Source organism: Acomys minous (assembly GCF_964271855.1).
Source record: "Acomys minous genome assembly, chromosome: 1".
In the NCBI taxonomy this organism is placed as follows: Eukaryota; Metazoa; Chordata; class Mammalia; order Rodentia; family Muridae; genus Acomys; species Acomys minous.
The window spans coordinates 13651794-13668040 of NC_140483.1; the positions used below are offsets into that span (position 1 = coordinate 13651794).

A 16247-nucleotide genomic window follows, 5' to 3' on the forward strand; every position below is an offset into this window, starting at 1 on the left:
CTCTTGGTTTTTTGTTTGTTTGTTTGTGTGGGTAGGTGGGTAGGTGGTTTGGCTGGGTGGAGTTTTTTTTTTGTTTTGTTTTTGGGACAGGGGTCCATGTATGCTTGGGCTGGCTTGGAACTTACTATCTCTCTAAGGATGGCCTCTGATTCTCCTGCCTCGGCCTCCGCAAGGCTGAGATCACAGGTGTGTACCAGCACACTCGATTCATGCAGTAACTCAGAGCTCCACGCTAAGTGAGCAGTCTACCAAGCCAGCTCTGTCCCAGCCCACTGCTATATTGGGTAGTACAAACCTTTAAAAGTGGGGCCTAGTGAAGTTTGTTTGTTTTGTCTTTTCCTTTCTGACCACCCTGCAGTGAAGAGGTGGCCAGGCCTCTTCTACCATGTGGCTCCCTCCCTGATGTTTTGTCTGACCACAGACTCACAATCATAAGGCCAAGAAGTCATGGGCTGACGCATTTGATGACACTATGAGTTAACACAAACCTTTCCTCCTTCTAAGTTGTTTATCTCGAGCGTTTTGTCACAGGAAGGGAAATATGACTACCTTACCCAGTGAGCATAAAGAAACATAACCTCCGCCAAGGCACATTCCAGGGAACCTGAATACGGAGTGAAAATAACGGATGAGGAAGGCAGCTTACAGTGGTCCTAACCCAGCCCCACGTGGCGGGGACCAAGCGAGGGTGGGTGACTACTCTGTAAAGCAGTGTGTTTACAGCATCCATAAGTCCTCATTTCAACATGTCTGCAGAATTAGAAGAACACACTAGGGTAGCTTGTTCACAGAGGACGCTCCCGACCACTTTGATGGACAGTTGCTTATCTAGTCAGGACTTCCTGGGATGCTCACTCTGCTGCTGGCTCCCTCCAGCTGAGCATGATCTTCACTGAGCTGACCTATGACTCTCCCTAAAGCATCTACCCACAGCCAAGGTCAGCACAGTGCACCACAGCCTGCAGGCCAGCCTGTCTGACACCCACTCTCTTATAGCCTGTGGGCTAGGAAAGGATCTCATATTTTATAAAGAGTTGAAAAATACCATCAGAAGGAAAATGCTGGTTTTGTAACATGTGAAAAGAAAAAAAGGAAAGGAAAGGTTAAAAAAAAAAACAATTATTTGAAGCTGGGTGTGGTAGCATGCCCTTTATATATATGGTTTACTACAAAAATTTTATTTTACTTAATGACACAGATCTCATTTACTTCTCAATCTAAAAATATAACCTCATTTGGATTTTTTCTCTTTTTTATTTTTTATATATACATTTATATTATTACACATATATACAATAGTTTACCTATAGCAAGAAGAACCATGGCACAATCAGGAATTATATAAATGTGACATTCTTAGTGTTTTAGCTATTTGTATTTGACAGCCTTGAAGAAAACATGTTTCCTGTCTTGGTGGGTAGCACGTCTTTAATCTCAACACTCAGAGAGACAGAGGCAAGCAGATCTCTGTGAATTTGAGGCCAGCCTGGTCTACAAAGTGAGTCCAGGACAGTCAGGGCTACACAGAGAAACCTCTTCTTAAAACAACAACAACAACAAAACAAAAAACAGAAAGAGAGGGAGGGAGGGAGGGAGGGAGGGAGGGAGAGAAAGGATAAAATGTAAAAATATATGCTAAATTCAATGTTTGGTATTCATGGATAGAGTTTTCTTGGTGCTTGGTAGTGTTCATGTTCATCCTTTCTGTAGACTGATTTTGAAGACTCTGAGGCGGGGTGAGATAAATGTATCAGCTAACAAGCTTTTTAGAGTAAATAGCTGATCTCTGGCCTATTCTTGTATTTATCCTCTAGAGGACTGGGACCTCAAATGGTAGCCATGGACCACATGAGGCTAATATTTCAGTTAAAGTTGATTTCTTTACAGTTCAATCTGTAGCCGTATTTTAACTGTTAGTAAAAACCCACGCGGGGTGGGGAGGCAGCTCAGGTGGTAAAGCGCTCACCACACAAGCATGCGGGACCTGACCTTAACCTCCAGCACCCCTGGAACATCTTGGTAACATGGTAATAGCAGAACTGGGAAGGCAGAAACAGGAGGATCCCTGGAGCTTGTTAGCCAACCAGGCTGTATATGTGTGTGAGCTCCAAGTTCAGTGAGGGATCCTGTCTCATATTGTGGAGGACAACTAAAAAGATAACCTATATACATATAGACACAAGTGTCTATATGTTCATGATCATATACCTATGGGGGGCAAGCATGCAACATAAGCCTGTTATCTGTCAAATAGCTCATCTATAAAACTGCTCTATCCTGTAGAAATTTCTACAGGGCAGTGCTGCACTAGAGACATATAGAGTAGGCTCTCCAAGGAGAGCCTACTAGGTATCCCTACTGTGACCTCTGACCCCAGCACACCTCTATTCCCAAAGCTGAATCTCTCCATTGTTTCCACAAGTCAGTGCTAGGTCACCTCATCTTCCTAGTTCCTACCCACTAGAATGACTGGCTGGACATGTCCACCCTAAACCCTGCCAGTTGCAACTAAACATGATCCGAGGTGAGGCTGGCGGGCACAGAGCAAGAGTGCTGTCACCGACTCTGCTCGGCTCCCCGCAACTCTGTAAATGCATCTTGGCTCGTCAGCCCTGGATCGTCTCCAGTTAAACTCAGACTACCTCACTCTACATGAGTGTTTGGGAGCCTGAGAGCCGGTAATGACCTTTGTCCCTATTCATTCTTCCTTAGTCACCCAGTCCATTGGTCCAATCTTCTGAGACACAGCCTGTCTCCCATCTGTGTGTCCTGGTAAATGCTGTGTCCTCAGCATCCACATCAGTATCCCTGACTATGAGCTCAAAACAGAACCATGGACAGAGACTGCCATCTGTCCTTCCATCTGTCCCTCTCCAGCACCAGGGAGGCTGGCTTTGGCATTTCCTGGACCCAATATTTATCCAGTTAGAAAGGCAGACAAGTTTTGATCCTGTTCCTGCCACAGCCCTAGCACGTGAACTTTTGCCCCCTGTACAAGCAAGCACAGGCAGGTGAGCCTGGGGAGACTAGAGCAGGGGTGTGGGGGGTGGAGGGGGAGGGGAAAGAATGGCTGGTTGTAAACCAGGGCAGAGGAGCTACTGGAGACCTTAAGATGTGCGGTTCCACGCCTGGACCTGGAGGAGGGTGAAGACAGGAAGGCTGTGGAGTGCAGCCCGTGCCAGTGAGCTCCACCCCACGTGAACTATGACCTGGCTTCTTTCTGTGATGGCCAGAGTCTCAGCATCGGCAATGCCCCCAATGTCACAGCTGCATCCGCCTACTCAGCTGAAAGACTTCAGGAGGTATGTTTTATACTCAGGTCCAGTGCTGGCCACTTGGAGATACTAAACTCCATAAGACACAGCTCCCACTCTCATGATGTGCCCTACCTGCAGCAGTGGGGTGGGGTGGACGAGCACACAAGCAGGCCACTGTATTAACAATGTAGTAGAGGTCAGAACCGAGGCAATCACTATAGCGCTCACAGGGAGGGTCACAGGCAGGTGCCGGTTCCCACGTTGCGCAAACTTAACATCATTTAATCCTTGGCTCGCCATGAAAGACATCTGTTATTGCTCCCATTTTACAGATGGAGAATGACTCTGAATGCGGATAAAGGACTACAGTTCGTGTCAGAAGACACACCAAGACACTAGGCCAGGCGGTACCCACAAGGCTGCTCCACAGCACATATAGGGCTGAGGAGGTGAAGACACAGGGAACAATGAACAACCAGCCTGAGAATGAGAGGAACAGCGTCCCGGGAAGGAAACTTAGGTCATCCTCCCCCTGACCAGATCATAAGCAGACTGACTCCTCAGCCCTGCCTGCTTGCGTCTGAGAATAGGGGCAGCATGGCACAGGGCAATCCTCTCCAAAACTATGAGTGAGGGGAGCACAGGGACGCTGCTGTGACTGGAGGCGGCTAGGCCAATGACTGCAACTCAGTTATGCATACTTGGGCTTCTTGTGTGTCTCAATAATCCATTGAACCACATAGCCCCACATCAAACAGTACTGGCTGACTTTGAACTCCTGACCCAGTGAGAAGGTCACATCAAACCTCACACCCATTTTTCAAAAATACATTTTTTTTTCCAGACAGTGTTTTTCTGTGTAGCCTTGGCTGTCCTGGACTCACTCCGTAGACCAGACTGGCCTCTAACTCACAGAGATCTGCCTGCCTCTGCCTCCTGAAACGCTGGGATTACAGATGTGCACCACCACATTCGACCCATTTGAAACTTTTAAGATAGTAAAAATAACTCTTTTAAATCCCAAGAAACACACAGTCCTGTGAACATGCTGTGATGGTTGTGCATGGCTTCCTTGCCCGCCCTCCACCCTCTCCTCTTGACTCAAAGTCAGCTGCTCTCCCACCCCTAACCCTGCTTGATGCCTGGCACCCACCAATGTCTGTCTCATCACTAAAGCTTTACCTTTGTCCAAACATCACAGAAATAGAACCATGAAGCGTGTGGGATTCTCAGACTGCTCCCTTTCACATGACAATGTGTTGAGGATTAGTCACGGTGTTGCTCATATCAATAACGTGTTCCTTTTCGCGGTTGAGCGGTGCTCAGTTCTAAAAAGACACTAGAGTTCTTCATCTTTCCAATTCACCTGCCGGCAGGATTTTTTGGGTCATCCCTAGATTTGGACTATTGTAACTAGAGCTGGTGTAAACATTTGCATAGAGGCATCTGTCTTCTCTGGGTGATGAAGAAAAAAAAACTGCTGGATGACTTCATCAATTATATCTAGGCATGTAAGAGACTGGTAAGCTTTTCCAAAGTATCTGCAATGTTGTGCCAAACACCACGTGAGCATATTCCAGGCACGCCACATCCAAGTCAAAAGCTATTACTTTGCTTAGCCGTTTCAACAGGTAGGTGGTTGAAGCCACTGCGGCTTCGGTTCACATTTCTCCAGTGACTAATGACACTGGGAATATTTTCATGGGCTTAGTCGCCATCTGTGTGTCTTCTTTGGTGAAGCGTGTGTTTAAATCATTTGTCCCTTTTGTAAAAACAAAAATAAGAATCTGTTGTCATATTGATGATTTATTTTTGGTGCTGGGGTTGAGCCCAGGACCTCACATATGTTAAGCGAGAATTCTACTACTATGGTCCATCTCTAGCCCATTTTTTTCCCCTTTCCTGTTTTAAATTTGAGACAGGGTTTTTGCTATGCTGCCCAGGCTGACCTTGAATGGCCATAGCAAAAGCTTTTATTGTGACACTTGACAACAATTCTTTTTTATGCCCCATTTTTGGTCCTGGACCCAAGAACTCTCATGGCTCTAAAAGCCCTTGAGGCCACAAAGATTTTCTTTGCCTATATTTTTTTTCTAAACCTGAACTTTTCTCTGTGGGGAAATTTGAACTTCAAGTTTAATTTCAAATATAGATTTACAATTACTCTTGCTGTCCCGGTTCCTATTATGAGGCCTGTGCAGTTACTGCTGCGAGGAGCTGTCCTGTATCGCCAACGTTGTTCAATTTAGTCTGTTCAAGCCAACTTCAACTGTTACTACCCAGCCACCACCCACCCTGCTTATTTTCTCACATTTGAGATGGAGATTTGAGTGAATACAAGAAAAGGCAGGAAGGGCCGAGAGCAGAGCAGTAGGAATGGAGAAGAGACGCAACGCCCCAATATCCAAGATGGCCACGGTGTGTAGGACCTCTGAGACTGGGCCCTGCCTAGGAGCACAAGACTGAGGCTCTGGGCTAGGATAGTAGAGACCTCTCAGGAGTTACTGTTGAGGGAGGGAAAGGGAGGCAACTGTTGGGAGTTGGCACAGCTCTGGGCTGGACTTCACTGGAAGAATCATAGCTGTGGTTCAGCGTAACCACAGAGAAAGAATGGGGGAGGAAGCAGGTACCACAATGATGCTGGAAGCCCCTTCTGCAGTGTTGGACTCAGGCCCCACCATTCACTCTTCTCCAGGTGCCCCCAACACACAAATGACTGCAGAGCCAAAAATGGCTGCCCAGCGAAGGCCATGGGAGGAGCGTCCCCAGAAGCCACAGCTGTATCAGCCGTTGTTTGTGTCTGCCCTAGGTCTGAATGTCCTCCATGCACTCCAGCCTGAGCATCAGAATGCAGGCATGCCAGAGTCAGCTTGTGAGGTGAGGAAACACAATATCTCTAGAATATATGCCTTGTGAAACAGGTAATCTGCTGAAGATAGTAATGGTGTACTACCACAAAGCCTTGCTAAAAGATGGAGAAGTGACCAACATCTCACATTCCATCAGTGGATGACTTCCCATGCTGCCAGCTGAGGTTATCATCAGGAGATGTGTCTCTCTGGAATCTTCTCTTCCTTGTGTTTTCTGTGTTTCCCCTTATTTTTGGTTGAAATTGTCCTACCTTGCACTCACAGTGTGTCACCTTACTGATGTGGTTTCATCTGCAAGAGAACTTTGGATGTGACAGGACTTCCTCTTCAACATAGTCCAGGAAACAGAGGCCCAGTGAGAGTGTGAGTGACATTCTTGACACCACAGGATGAGTGAGGCACAGTTAACCCATGCCTACATATGAGCCCTGGGCCAGCCAGTACGCTACAGGGTATGCTGTGCCCAATCTGTGACTTGAAAGGGTAAAAGAAAGTATTGAGTTACTGAAGACGGAAAAAAAATTATATATATATATATATCTTGACTGGATGCCCAGGATTCTCTGGCACCATTCTTTAGCTCTGAAAAAAAACAGCACTGAGGAAGAAGATAAGGCCGTTTGTCACCATAGAAGATTATAATCAGGGGCAAGGAGATAATTAACAAATAGATAAGATATCAGAAAACAGTAGGTTAGGTGGCAACAATGTGGATGGGTGCTCAAGGAGGGTCTCTCTGAGGAAGCATCCACTTACGCCAAGAAAGAGAACTAAGCAACCAGGAAGCCAGGTGTGGAATGGGCTGGTGATCTAGCTTCCCCTCCGCTGCTGTGTACGTTATCCAACAAAAGGCAAGGAAAGGGTTTACTTGGCTCAGAGTGGGGAGGAATTGGAGTGAGGATCTTAAAGCCCCATATCGGTAGTCAAGAGCAGAGAGAGAATAAACACACAAATCCTTGTTGTTTGTTGCTTACTTAGCTTTCTCCTCTCCTAGTTCTGGGCCTCCTGCCTAGGGAATGGTGCTGCCTATAGTGGCCTAGATCTGCCCACATCAATTAACAATCAAGACAATGCCCCCAAAGATATGAAGGGAAAGGCTTGCCAGGTGGCAGACAAAGAAGGGCCAGGAGAGTACAAAATGGGCTGTGATAAGACACGTCAAAAACAAAGCCTGTGCAGAGACACAGCAGGAAGGACCCTCAATGCAGCCCTCGCATGGATCAGCATAGGATCTGGCTCGCAGGTGACTTTCAGGGCACACTGCCTCATTCTGACAAGGGTTGCACAAATAGGAGCCCCGCCCCCTGGTGGGGGTGGTGCTGAAGACAGGTCAATAAGAATGAAGTCATACACAGGTGGATGGAGGCCTTTTAGATCATAGTGTACTGAGACTCCATGGAAAATACATCATGACTCCAGCAAATCTGACTCAGGAAACCAGAGCAGAGATTTGGGCCAATCCACCTTAGAGGGCAGCTGGGTCCGAGGAAACAACATCCAAACAGTCTGACACATGAGCCTCTAGAAACTCAGTCTAGACCAGCAGTCCTCAACCTTCCTCGCGCCGCGACCCTTTAATACAGCTCCTCATGTTTTGTGGTGACCCCCAACCATAATATTATTTTTGTTGCTACTTCATGACTTTAATTTTGCTACTGTTATAAATCATAATATAAATATCTGTGTTTTCCAATGGTCTTAGGCAACCCTGTTAAAGGGCCATTCAAACTGCAAAATGGTGGCAGACCCCCCAGGTTGAGAACCACTGGCCTAGAGGAACTGAGGTCTATGAACAGAGTCCTGGTGCACTGGGACCAACAAGGATGCATGCCTGATTTCTTCATAGATGGACTAAATACTGACCCCAAAAATTCATGTCCACCTGGAACTTCAATATATGACCAGACTTAATGCCATTACAGATTTAATTAGAAGAGACGAAGTCATACTAGAGCAGGGGCCCTAAGTCCACTAAGAGTATCCTTATGAGAGACAGAAATAGAAAAGGAAGACCATCCAATGACAGAGATGGTCATCAGAGTGGTGCAGCTGTCAGCCAAGAAACACCAAAGACGTTAGGAGTAGCCACTAGCCAAGAAGGGCTGTCCTCTAGTGCTATGGCCCTGTACCGCCATGTCTTCATATGTGCACCCTAGTGTCTCAATCCACCTAGTGTGGGAGGGAAGGGTGACTTTGCTAGGTAGCACCAGGGAACTGATGCACCTGCTTTCCAAGTACCAAAAGCATTGCGTCATAATCCGATTCTGTGTCTGGGGAAAATGGCTGTGAGTTTCCCCTGAGAATGTGGAAAGGAACAAGGGAGACCATTTCTGACCCAAAACAAATACTTCCCCAGGAAAGCAGCCTCCTCCTGTAAGTCCCCAAACCCGTGCATGGAAGACTGTTCAGACGCAGAACACAGAGTCCCACTTCCTCTCCTTGTTTTGTTCCAGTAAAAGCAATGCCCTCAGGAAAATCTTAAGCTTTGGGGTCCTGCTATAGTCAAGATTTCCAACATTTGGAAGGAAGGTGGCCTTCGGGAGCTTTTTGATCAGTTGGGATACAGAGGGCCTGTGTTTAGTCCTCGTTTTATGTCTGAAATGAGTGTGGCCTGAGTGCTGCTGTCTCTTCCCTTGCTGACTCTAAACAGCTCTAGGAACGTGTCTCACGCACTCTTGGGAGAAGGGGGCTTTGGCTCCAGACCCAGGCAGTTGCCTTGGAGCTCTACGTGATGGCGAGCATTTATCCAGGTCCTAGCTCAGCCATCGGGACCATGAAGCATATCACAGTAGTTATCATTCATCTTCAACCACTGCTCACAACTTTCTTTTAAAAAAATGTTACAGCCGGGCGTGGTGGCGCATGCCTTTAATCCCAGCACTCGGGAGGCAGAGGCAGGTGGATCGCTGTGAGTTCGAGGCCAGCCTGGTCTACAAAAGTGAGTCCAGGACAGCCAAGGCTACACAGAGAAACCCTGTCTCGAAAAAACAAAAACAAAAACAAACAAACAAAAAAAGTTACAGTGTCACTGGGGCGTTGGTACTTTGCATGGGTATGCACTTTATGTGGCATCCCAAGCAGATGTGATCCATCATTTTTCCAAATGAAGCTTGGAGCAGAATGAAACATCATTCAGAATGCGCAGGGTCACCCAATGAAGGGACAGATCTGGAGTCCAGGACTCACCCTTTCCCTTTGTCATCTTTAGCCTTTGCTGGTGGGTTTTGTTCTTTCCCTAGGAGATGGAATAAGGAACACTTTGCAGGATACTCATCAGTACCAACATGGGACATGACGTAGCAGGCTTGGCACTGGCATTCGACCCTCTAAGGATTCCCAAACAACGTGCCCGCTTAGCCTACATGACCAAGAGCTAATGAGACCAAGGAAAGTGGCTTAAAGCCAACATAGAGAGCTGAGTCGTGTCCTAACTCCACTCGAGCTCATCTAGTGGGGACCTGTGAAGCAGAATCGGCAGGGATGTCTCCCCGATAGCACACGCAGGACAGCTTGTGAGGATCACGGTGCAGCAGCCACTCCCATCGTAAGCAGGGATCCCTGTGCTGTGGCCTGCCGAGACGATGGGGCCAGGCCAGTTCTATAGTAGAGTCTAAAGGGCAGAGCCACTCAGACAGGGCAGGGGTAGGCAATGGTTAGGCATAAAAGGGAACCCCCCGCTTCTATTGGCTTCTCCCCCAGACCTGACCCCCCAACCAATACTCCACATTCCGCCCCATGGTCCTCTGATCTCCTTATGCTACCATAACAGTATAGACCTCAAATGTCTCCAAAGGCCCATATGCTAATGGCTTGGTCACCAGCCTGTGATGCTATTGGAAGGTGGTAGAATCTTGAGGAGGTGGAGCCTAGTGGGAGGAAGGAAGTAGGGTCATTGGGGGAGGGGCTTGAAGGGTATATTTGCTGCCACTCCACGCTTCCATATTCCCATTCTCCCCCACCCCTGTTCTATCCCTCATTTTCTTTCTTCCTTTCCCACTAAGCAAGCAGCTGTGCTCCAGAACACCCTCCCCACAGTGACCTTAGGCTTCATCACAGGTCCAGAAACAACGAAGAGCTGAACCCCAAACTGAAACTTCCAAACTGTGAGTCGGAAGTTCCCTTCATTTAGGCCAATCTTGCCAGGCATTTTATCACAGCCAAGGAAAGCAGACTCAGCCACTAGCATCCTATGGTCCCCTCATCCACCACTGTATGAAGTGGACACAGCCACTAGCATCCTATGGCCCCTCATCCACCACTGTATGAAGTGGACACAGCCACTAGCATCCTATGGTCCCCTCATCCACCACTGTATGAAGTGGACACAGCCACTAGCATCCTAGGGTCCCCTCATCCACCATTGTATGAAGTGGACACAGCCACTAGCATCCTATGGCCCCTCATCCACCACTGTATGAAGTGGACACAGCCACTAGCATCCTATGGCCCCTCATCCACCACTGTATGAAGTGGACACAGCCACTAGCATCCTATGGTCCCTCATCTACCACTGTATGAAGTGGACACAGCCACTAGCATCCTATGGCCCTCATCCACCACTGTATGAAGTGGACACAGCCACTAGCATCCTATGGTCCCCTCATCCACCATTGTATGAAGTGGACACAGCCACTAGCATCCTATGGCCCCCTCATCCACCATTGTATGAAGTGGACACAGCCACTAGCATCCTATGGTCCCCTCATCCACCATTGTATGAAGTGGACACAGCCACTAGCATCCTATGGTCCCCTCATCTACCACTGTATGAAGTGGACACAGCCACTAGCATCCTATGGTCCCTTCATCTTCCATTGTATGAAGTGGACACAGCCACTAGCATCCTATGGTCCCCTCATCTACCACTGTATGAAGTGGACACAGCCACTAGCATCCTATGGTCCCTTCATCCACCACTGTATGAAGTGGACACAGCCACTAGCATCCTATGGTCCCTTCATCTACCACTGTATGAAGTGGACACAGCCACTAGCATCCTATGGCCCCTCATCCACCACTGTATGAAGTGGACACAGCCACTAGCATCCTATGGTCCCCTCATCCACCATTGTATGAAGTGGACACAGCCACTAGCATCCTATGGCCCCTCATCCACCACTGTATGAAGTGGACACAGCCACTAGCATCCTATGGTCCCCTCATCCACCATTGTATGAAGTGGACACAGCCACTAGCATCCTATGGCCCTCATCCACCAGTGTATGAAGAAGAGTCCTCCTTACATCTCCACCTGCCTATCACTAGCTCCATGACCTTGAACATACCCTTCACCTCCCCAGACTGTCACTTCTTTGTTTATAAAATAGGAAGATTGATGCCCCCCCTGTCCGCTGGCTGCAGGGGGTGTGATGATGTGGCATAGCCTGCAGCACACAGTAGAGAAATGAGGACTCTGCTAGACAGGAGCACAGACACCCACTGTGGCCACACTGAGGGGCAGCTCCACAGGGAGCTCAGGCAAGCTGTGTGAGTCACAAGGTCTCTGCTGGAATCCAATCTCTGCCTCACTGATCTGTGTGACCGCAGGCAGGTTTTATTAACCTTTCCAAAGCCCCGGCTACCTGATATAAAGAAAGGACGAAAACAGTTCCTACTTCAGGGCTCTTGCAAGGAGTAAAAGAAATAATGAGGGCTAGAGAGACGGCTGGGTCAGAAAGGTGCTTGTCGTTCTGTAGTGTTTGCCATGCAAGCATGAGGGGCCACTAAAATGTGCACCAATGCCCACCCACATATGTACACATATATGCATGAAAACATATACATACATGTGCACTCATGCATGTGCATACACACACACACAGGGAGAGGGAGAGCGCAGGCGCGGGGGGGGGGGGGGGATGTACACAGAGCAAGAGACCCAGGGCCTATGCTCAGTAGGTAATGAGGCCACTTTCTTACTGTCCCCGGCTGTTTGTCCCATGCCTCTGACCATGCCTCTTCCCTCCCTGGCCTTGGGGAAAGTCATGGCTCCACAATCTGAGTCTAGGAGAAGCTGTCCCTATGGAGAAGGCACAGATGGGAGCCCAGAAGAAAGTAGGTGGGTGAGAGAGGCTGCAGGGCCCACGTTGTCACAGGTAGGGACTGGGAGCAGCAGATAGACTAGTAAGGGAGGCCTCAGCTGCCCTGTCTGTCCCTGGACCCACATGGCGAACACAAACTGAACAGAGAGCACATTGGCACTTTGAGCCATTATCTGGGCCAGAATCTGCAGATGCAGCTAGTTCTAACGCTACGTGCTGTGCCTCTGCTACTCGTCCAGAAGACAAAGATAGCTCAGAGCCCTGCCTGTCCAGGATGGATGCCAAGGGAGCAGGACCCTGGCCCGCGCCCAGCCTGGCTGATTTGCTGACACTCTACAGAGACATCCCACCTCCAGCCAGCAGCCACCAGGTCAGGGAAAGCCCAAAGAGACGCGGCTAATGAGCACGGCTGTGTACACTGGCTCATTAACAGAGGTGACCCTGGCACTGAGCAGCGGGAACAGGGGGCGGGGGAGCAGCCTGTAGGACTCGGAGCCTTACTGCGATGCTTCCAGGCTAAGGAGCCCCTTCTCCATCCAACCCCAACACTACAGACAGAGGAGGTCAGGCTCTGGGTAGCTGTCCCCAAGCCAGATGACCCTCTGTCTAATCAGGCTCGTGCAGTTTCCCGGTACCTTGGGCTCTCTCCATCAGACAAAGACAAAGGATCTGCTTCTCTCCTGGCTCCAGTGGGCTCTGCTCTCCACCACCCAGGCATACAGTACCTGCCATCCACGAAGAACCAGCATTGTTTACTCCTGAAGATACTCGCTGAGCAGTGACCATCCGCCAGGGCCAGGGCCAGAGGCAAGGTGGACAGGAGCCTACCTTTACCAACTTGATCATTCTGCAGTGTCCTGGAGCCACAATGGCCTCTGGGGGGGGGGGGGGTAGGAGCCCACTGCTCTAGACTTCAATTCGTCACTGAATAGAAAGAAGCCTTCCAACAAAACTGACGCTGAAGGTGTGACAGAGAATGTGAACGCCCACTGGGGCCAGGGTTGCCATGTTTAGCCTTTGGTGGTGGATCGCTTTGGGCTGATCTGAGACCCTTGGTGACAAAACCATTACCGCTGCCCTCTGTCCACAACACATTATCAGCACTGATCTGAGCCAAGCTCTCTCTTACTTCTTTATTTCTTTATTTACGCGCCCATTCGTCGTCTCTTCTGCTGCTAGCTCTTCCTGAAAACCCAGACAATCAGCGATTACTGCTCGGGCGTATCTTTCTGCTGGCAGTATCACACACATCTTGTGTGCATGTCTGCTCTTCGCTTGCTTCTCATCCTTTCTTACCCATGGTAGCCGAGCTGGAAAGTACCACAGGAGTGAGCGTTACAGTGTCTATCTGCACTCCCAGCGAGAAAAAAAAAAAAAAAAACCTCTCACCTTTCACCACTTCAAATAAAGCAGTGCCACCTGAGGGATACTCTTGCTATCTCTTTGGGACCTCTACCTAGGAACAGAGCTGTTAGTCTCTGAATCCCAGGAGAACTCCTTAGCTGCCACGCAGAGTGGCCGGCTGCCTTCTCCACAGTGTTGAGGTCCCTGTGTCCCAGTCTCCACTGACACTTCTCGGTCCCCCCACCCCCACCCCACCCCCAACCACAGTCCCCTAGGCCTAAAGAGACCCATTTGCTGGTTTAGTCTGTAATGCCCTGGGGCAGCAGCTGGCCTTTGGGGCTCTTCTCTATAAACGTCCTACTGAGACCTCAGAAGGTCAGCCAACAGGAAGGCTGCAGTTGCTTGGACTCCCCCTGGGAGATGTGAGCAAGCAGGCACTCACTCCAGACAGGCCACCACCAACAGACCAAACATCATCCCACCCAGGTTCAACTCGGTGAGCTGATGAGTTTATTGGACTTACTTACGGAACACAGGTGAGGGGTCACTTACAGGAGTGTGGGTGACCCCAAAGCAGCTTTATCACTGGAAGGCTCACCCCCAACATGGATGATGACTTTCCCACAGCCATATAGTTGGACCCCCCCCACCACCACTTCAGTTAACCTTCTGCTCTGTATATATTCCAGCCCCTCCAGAGACCACAGGACTACATAAACTTAAGGCAAAGTTACATGGAGCGTGGGGAAGGGGACATGGGAGAAAGTGGCTGAGATGGCAGGTGAGGGTCTGATGGCCTTCCTACTCCTCCCTTTTATGAAGGGGTGTCCACAGGTCCAGCCTCAGGGGAGGGGGAGTCTCTGATGAGCAGTCATCAGCATCTCCAGCAAAGACACTGATGGCAGTTGTGCTGGGAGGAGAGAGTTCTGCAACGGTTGTCCCTTTTCTGACTTGTTTGTGTTTCAGGGATGTTATGTTATGGATGTGGATCCACTTTCGGTCTTGGACATTTTAAATACCTTTTGTCATCTGTCACCTGTGGCCTTTCACAGAACAAAAAATCAGTCTCATCCCTACAGCCTCACACTTCATACATTCTGGTTTTCAGTCTTCCTCAGCCCTGGGACATGAAGAGATCTGTTGGTACTTTTGCTTTGAAGTTTTGGGACACTAGCCCTCCCTTTCCTCAAATGTGAGCACCACAGCCATGCCATGCCACCTCCACACATTCCTTAACCCTCTGTGGGCTTAGTGAGCACTCACTATGTGCTGGCTCCACACTTGGAGTGCCAGGTAGATAATGAGACAAAGCCCCTGGCTGATGACAGGGGGCAGGGGCAGAGCAAGGATTCTGTGTCTGGAACTGATAGGAGTTAGGAAAGGAATGGAGTTTACCTTGGAAAATTATCTCAGTAGGCACAAATGCTGGTGCAAGCTTTTGGGAAGTCCAGGGGCCCAGAGATCATCCCCAAGGGGGAAAACAAACAAACAAAATCAACTTTCCTGTCTACATGAGTTTGTACAAGGGACCATAACATTGCGATGCGGAATAAACCTCAACATATAAATCCTTCAGATGTGAAAACTATCCCCTCTGGAATTGCCAGGTTCCACATGGCCAAGAGTTCGCCAATGGCTTCCCTGCCCTTGTGCTTCTCTCATCATGTTAGGCCAACAGGGGCACCAGCAGATGCGGGCATGCTCCTGAGGTTGCCTGTTCCTGATTCCAGTGTTGTTGCTGGGCTTTGGCATCCACTATCTGCTCCTTAGAATGAGGCTATGGCTCCTTCAGAAGAACACACACACACACACACACACACACACACACACACCACACACACACACACACACACACAGAGTTCTGATAACAGCTTCTTCACCCTTTGACACCTAGGGTGTACATCCCCTAATCTTGATCGTCAGAATGACTGGGTTAAGTTGCTGTGATGACTAATATTATCAGTTTAAATCTGAAGTCACCTGGGAGACAAATCACTAGACATGCCTGTGAGGGAGTTTCTAGACTGAGTTCATCGGGGTGAGACAATCCACCCTAAGTGTGTAGACAGCACCATTCTAAGAGCTAGGGTACAGGGCTGAATAAAAAGGAGAAAGCAAACTTGCCACTAACATACTCTCTCTTCTCTCTTTTCTTCTCCTCCTCCTCCTCCTCCTCCTCCTCCTCCTCCTCCTCCTCCTTCTTCTTCTTCTTCTTCTTCTTCTTCTTCTTCTTTTCTCTCTCTCTCTCTCTCTCTCTCTCTCTCTCTCTCTCTCTCTCTCTCTCTCTCACTCTGTTTTCTGACTATGAACGCGATGTGACAGCCATCTCAAGCTACTGCTACCTCCACAGACCTCACACTCAAGCAGTGAGCCAAGCAGGTTGCATTTACTGGGCATTTTGTCACAGCAACAAGACAAGTGATGACTACAAATGTCTATGAAATTAGAAAGCCCCATTCTGAGAGTATTTGTGGTGCTTTTCCAGAGATTAGCTAAGACCCAGCCTGAATGTGGGTGGCACCATCCCCTAGGCTGGGGTCCAGAAAGTGCCCACAGCACAAGCATCCTTTCTCTCTGCTTTCTGGCCACCGTGATGTAAGCCACTCTGTTCCTCCATGGCCTCCTTGTCACAATGGACTGAACCCTCTAAAGCTGTGAACAGAGGACATCTCTTGCTCCTTGAGGTTATCAGGTATTTGTTGTGAGAGGAAGGCAAACAGGATAACAGCTTCTTC

The 16247-nt window shown here is 48.9% G+C and overlaps 1 protein-coding gene across 3 annotated transcripts in view; it reads right to left on the reverse strand.

Moving 5' to 3' along the window:
• The window catches only part of CNIH3 (cornichon family AMPA receptor auxiliary protein 3), a 240433-nt gene that overhangs the window by 57169 nt on the left and 167017 nt on the right, over window positions 1-16247 (reverse strand). The window lies entirely within an intron of this gene.